This window comes from Triticum dicoccoides, chromosome 1A, assembly GCF_002162155.2.
Source record: "Triticum dicoccoides isolate Atlit2015 ecotype Zavitan chromosome 1A, WEW_v2.0, whole genome shotgun sequence".
Taxonomy (NCBI): Eukaryota; Viridiplantae; Streptophyta; class Magnoliopsida; order Poales; family Poaceae; genus Triticum; species Triticum dicoccoides.
The window spans coordinates 453,840,054-453,845,892 of record NC_041380.1 but is presented as its reverse complement, the minus strand read 5'-3'; positions in this window follow the sequence as shown (position 1 = coordinate 453,845,892).

Below are 5,839 nucleotides of genomic sequence, written 5' to 3'. Positions count from 1 at the left end.
GAAACGGCGGATAAAGTTTAGCATGATGCGGAGGTGACACGGGTGCGCGAAGAGATGGCACATGCCAAGGAAAACTTAGCGGCTGAAGAGGCCAGGATGGCCACGGAGCGGGCGGCTTTGGACGCTCGTGCTCAGCAGCTTCAAGCAGAGACTTTCCGGCTCTCGGTGGATCTGAACGCGTCAAACGAGGTCATGAGGAGAAGGCATCAGAAAACTCAATCACGTCTGCCTCTAACGCTCGATCCAAGGAACCTTTTCTATACACCTAGGGCCGGTCAAAGCAACCCGCCGGAAGCAAATCGGATCACGACACCCAAAGCACAGGTTCATCCACGGGCCATGGAACCACCTCGCAAGAATACCTCCCTGCCTCATTATGCGCCAACACTGCCAGGTCACTTCTCCAATCCCTTGGAAAATCTCATAGTTGCGTCGGCTCGTTTGGCAGCTCTCCCGATGGAAGGCGATTCTTCAACAGCAGTTGAAACTCGAAGGGTGAGAGAGCTTCTTCAGACGACTTTGGCACAACAGGATGCATACTCTTACAGTCGAGACAAAATCCATTCAACCCCTCGCCCGAGCCGGAGCCCGAGCTATAGCAGGCATATGGACTCAGCTGATATGTCAAGCAACGCTCAGCGCCGCAACCAACCGCGTAGGCATGAGCTGGTGCAGGTGGGAGCCCTTAACTTAGTGGATCAGGAGAGGATTCAGCAGGAGGCTGAGCGAGCGGTTCAACTAGCAGCTGAGCAGGCGGCTCATCAAACTTTTCCGGCTTATCCAGCAACCTCGGTTGAGGCAGGAGTGGCCACGAGAACCAGAGGTGTACCTTGCCTGGTGCCGGCTATACGTAATGAGCGCTTACCTAAAGACTTCAAGGGGCCTCGTAAAGTGTCTAACTACACGGCTGACTTACAGCCTGGGGCCTGGATTGAGAGTTATGAGATGGCAATGGAGTTGTTGGAGGTCAGCGACGCGACAATGGCTAAGTATTTTCACTATGATGTTGGATGGAACGGCTCGCACTTGGCTAAAAGGATTGCCCCCCAATTCCATCAGCTCATGGGCGGAGTTAAAAGCCCGATTCATTCAGAACTTCAAGGAAACATGCAAACAACCTATGTCAATCGTGGACCTGACTAATTGTAAACAAGAGGAAGGTGAGTCCACAACCCATTGGGTGCGCCGGGTCAAGGAGATAGTTCATTCATCTGATAAGATGGATGCCGGCTCGACAGTCTTAATGTTGGAGAAAAATTGCCGTTTTGAACCTCTCAAGCAGAAGCTGGGGCAGCTTAATCATGACTGCAATGACATGGGCCAGTTGATGGCGGCTCTCGTCAAGTATGCTGATTCTGGTAGTACCAAGGACCCTGTGTCTGATGAAGAAAAGACAGGGAAGGGAAAGAAGAACGGCAACGACAAGGGTCACCAGCATAACCCGGCAAATCAAGGAGGTAATAAATGTAAGGCTGACGAATTTGTGGCTAACACCAATGCGCAGGGCAACAATCAATGGCGCAAGGGTAGGCAACCTCCTTGGTCGGGCGGGTCAGGTCCCACCCTTGAGCAACTATTGAATGAACCTTGTCCAAGACACGGCACCCGGGAGAAGCCAACCCCCCATCTATGGAAGGACTCTACAATCATGAAGGCGTTTAAAAATTCAAATGCATTTGATGGAAGTCACGGCCCTGGTGGCGGTTCAGGTGGAGGCGGCTTTCATGGCCCGAGCGCCGGTTCAGGTGGAGGCGGCTTTCATGGCCCGGGCGCCGGTTCAGGTGGAGGCGGCTTTCACGGTCAGGGACATACGGGTAACTAGGGAGGTTATAATCCACAACCCGGCCAAGGTAATCAGCAGCAGTCCGGATATCAGAGCAACCCAAAACAATTGAATATTGGGCAATATCATGTATTTACCACTAGCTTGTGCAAGAGGGACCAGAAACTTCACAAGAGGGCTGTCAATGCCGTTGAGCCGGCGATTCCGCGTTACTTATGGTGGTCAGAACAGCCTATTGTGTGGAGCAGAGAGGATCATCCTCCCCGGGTTGATAATCCGGGTCACTTGGCCTTGGTAGTGGCGCATCGGGTTGGTGGATATAAATTCACTACAGTGCTCATGGATGAAGGCAGTAGCATCAACATCCTCTATTATGAGACGTTTCGTCGGATAAGGTTGACTGATAAGAGTCTTAAGCAATCCAGCACTGTTTTTCACGGTGTGGTACCTGGCAAGTCGGCATACCCAGTTGGTAAGATTGAACTAGAAGTAGCCTTTGGGGATGAATATGATTCCAGAACGGAGAAATGAACTTTTGAGGGGGTTAAGATCAAAAGCCCATATCATGCTTTGTTTGGACGGCCGGCTTACGCCAAGTTCATGGCTCAGCCGTGTTATGTGTATCTGCAGCTCAATATGCCGGGTTATAAGGGCACCATTACAGTACATGGAAGCCGGAAAATAGCCCTGGAGTGTGAACAAGGAGATGCTGCATATGTTGAGTCTGTTTGTGCAACAGAGGAGCTAAAGTTTTATAAAGATAATGTTGACCCGGCAGACATGACGTCTTTAAAGAAGCCAACAATGGAGCATGAACCGGTGTTGAAATTCAAATCAGTTGATGACACCAAGACGGTTGATTTTGTGCCCGGCGACTCATCCAAGCAGTTCATCATCAGTGCCAACTTGGATCCAAAATAGGAAAGCGCGCTCATCGAGTTCATCCGTGAGAACCGGGACATCTTTGCATGGAAACCTTCTGACATGTCGGGTGTCCCGAGAGAACTCGCTGAGCACACTCTCAATATTGATCCAAAGTTTAAGCCGGTCAGGCAATTTCTCCGACGATTCAACGAGGAAAGGCGCAAGGCCATTGGAGAAGAGGTGGCCCGGCTCTTGGCGGCCGGGTTCATTGTGGAAGTTTTTCACCCAGAGTGGTTGGCCAACCCGGTGCTTGTACTCAAGAAGAACGGCACCTGGCGTATGTGTGTGGATTACACCGATTTAAACAAAGCTTGTCCAGCTGACCCTTTTTCTCTCCCCCGTATTGATCAGATCATTGATGCCACGGCGGGTTGCGCGCGTTTGAGTTTTATGGATGCTTATTCAGGTTATCATCAGATCAAGATGGCAGTTAAGGAACAGGAGAAGACAGTTTTCATCACTCCGTTTGGAGCCTTCTGCTATGTGTCTATGCCCTTTGGGCTTAAGAGCGCCCAGGCAACTTATCAACGGTGTATGCAAAATTGCCTTCACAATCAGATTGGGTGTAATGTTCATGCGTATGTGGATGATATAGTGGTAAAGTCCAGGAAAGAGGAAACCTTGGTAATAAATCTGAAGGAGACCTTTGATAACCTCCGGGTCTACAAAATTATGCTTAACCCGGCCAAGTGTATTTTTGGAGTCCCCACTGGCAAACTCTTGGGTTTTTTTGTGTCCAACCAAGGTATTGAAGCTAACCCGGAGAAACTTAAGGCAATCACATCCCTGGCCAAACCCACACGCATCAATGACGTTCAACGGCTGGCGGGTTGTGTTGCTGCTTTGAGCCGGTTCATAAGCCGGTTAGGGGAGAAGGCGACGCCTTTGTATCAGATGATGAAGAAAACGGATGATTTCGTTTGGAGCGATGTTGTGAACTCTGCTTTTGAGGATCTGAAGAAACAGCTTGCTGAGCCGCCGGTTCTTGCTGCTCTGGTTGAGAAAGAGCCGCTATTGTTATACGTAGCCGCTAACTCACGAGCTGTTAGTGTGGCAATTGTGGTGGAGCGCAAGGAGGTTGGCAAGGAACATCCGGTCCAACGGCTGGTTTATTACGTCAGTGAGGTGCTGATTGAATCTAAACAAAGATATCCACATTGGCAGAAGCTCGTGTATGGGGTATTCATGGCAAGGCGGAAACTCAAACATTACTTTCAGGGTCACCCAATCACTGTGGTTAGCTCTGCGCCTTTGGAGACATCATCCAGAATAGAGAGGCTACTGGACGAGTCACCAAGTGGGCCATTGAACTTGGGTCTCATGGGTTGAAGTATGTGCCACGTACTGCGATCAAGTCTCAAGCGCTGGTTGACTTTATTAATGACTGTATAGAGATGCAGATGCCAGAAGAGAAACCGGACAACACTTATTGGACGATTCACTTTGATGGGTCCAGACAATTGGAAGGCTCGGGGGCTGGAGTTGTTTTAACCTCCCCTCGAGGTGACAAGTTTTGTTATGTGTTGCATTTGATGTTTCCTTGTACTAACAACGCAGCAAAATATGAAGCTTTGCTCCATGGTCTCCGAATGGCGAAAGAAATGAGCCTAAGCCGGGTCCGATGCCTTGGCGACTCAGATTTGGTGGCTCAACACGTGTCAGGAAAGTGAGATTCCAAGGACTCTCTCATGGCGGCTTATCGCCGTGAAGTTGATGTTGTGATAGGACATTTTAAAGGTTATCAGGTGGAACACATTGACCGTAGGAGGAACGAAGCGGCTGATGCTTTAAGCCGGTTGGGATCTCAGCGTAAGCCGGTGCCCCTAACACCTTTTTGGATGTTTTGCATAACCCGTCTGTTAAGTTACCTACGGAAGAAGATCTAGCCGTTCCTGACCCGGAGGCACGGTTGGTGGCGGCTCTTCACGTCATCCTAGATTGGACAATCCCGTTCTTGGCTTACATGGCTGCTACCTCTTGAGCACTGCGTTGGTTTTCCCCGAAGAGGAAAGGATGATGCAGCAGAGTAGCCTAAGTATTTCTCTCAGTTTTTGAGAACCAATGTATCAATCCAGTAGGAGGCCACGCGCAAGTTCCTCGTACCTGCACAAAACAAATAAATCCTCGCACCCAATGCAAATAGGGGTTGTCAATCCCTATGAGGCCACTTACGAGAGTGAGATATGATAGATATGATAAAGATAATATTTTTGGTATTTTTATGATAAAGATGCGAAGTAAAATAAAGGCAAAGTAAATAGCAAAGTAGTAGGAGAACAATATGATAAAGATAGACCCGGGGGCCATAGGTTTCACTAGTGGCTTCTCTCAAGAGCAGAAGTATTCTACGGTGGGTGAACAAATTACTGTTGAGCAATTGACAGAATTGAGCATAATTATGAGAATATCTAGGCATGATCATGTATATAGGCATCACGTCCAAGACAAGTAGACCGACTCCTGCCTGCATCTACTACTATTACTCCACTCATCGACCGCTATCCAGCATGCATCTAGAGTATTAAGTTAAAAACAGAGTAACACCTTAAGCAAGATGACATGATGTAGAGGGATAGACTCATGCAATATGAAGAAAACCCCTTGCTGCCCTTACTGTCACCGGGAAAGGACACCGCAAGATTGAATCCAAAGCTAAGCACTTCTCCCATTGCAAGAAAGATCAATCTAGTAGGCCAAACCAAACTGATAATTCGAAGAGACTTGCAAAGATAACCAATCATACATAAAAGAATCCAGAGAAGATTCAAATATTGTTCATAGATAGACTTGATCATAAACCCACAATTCATTGGTCTCAACAAACACACCGCAAAAAGAAGATTACGTCGAATAGATCTCCACAAGAGAGGGGGAGAACATTTTATTGAGATCCAAAAAGAGAGAAGAAGCCATCTAGCTACTAACTATGGACCCGTAGGTCTGAGATGAACTACTCACACTTCATTGGAGGGGCTATGGTGTTGATGTAGAAGCCCTCCGTGATCGATGCCCCCTCCGATGGAGCTCCGGAACAGGCCCCAAGATGGGATCTCGTGGATACAGAAAGTTACGGCGGTGGAATTAGGGTTTTTGCTCCTGTTCTGATCGTTTGGGGGTACATGGATATATATA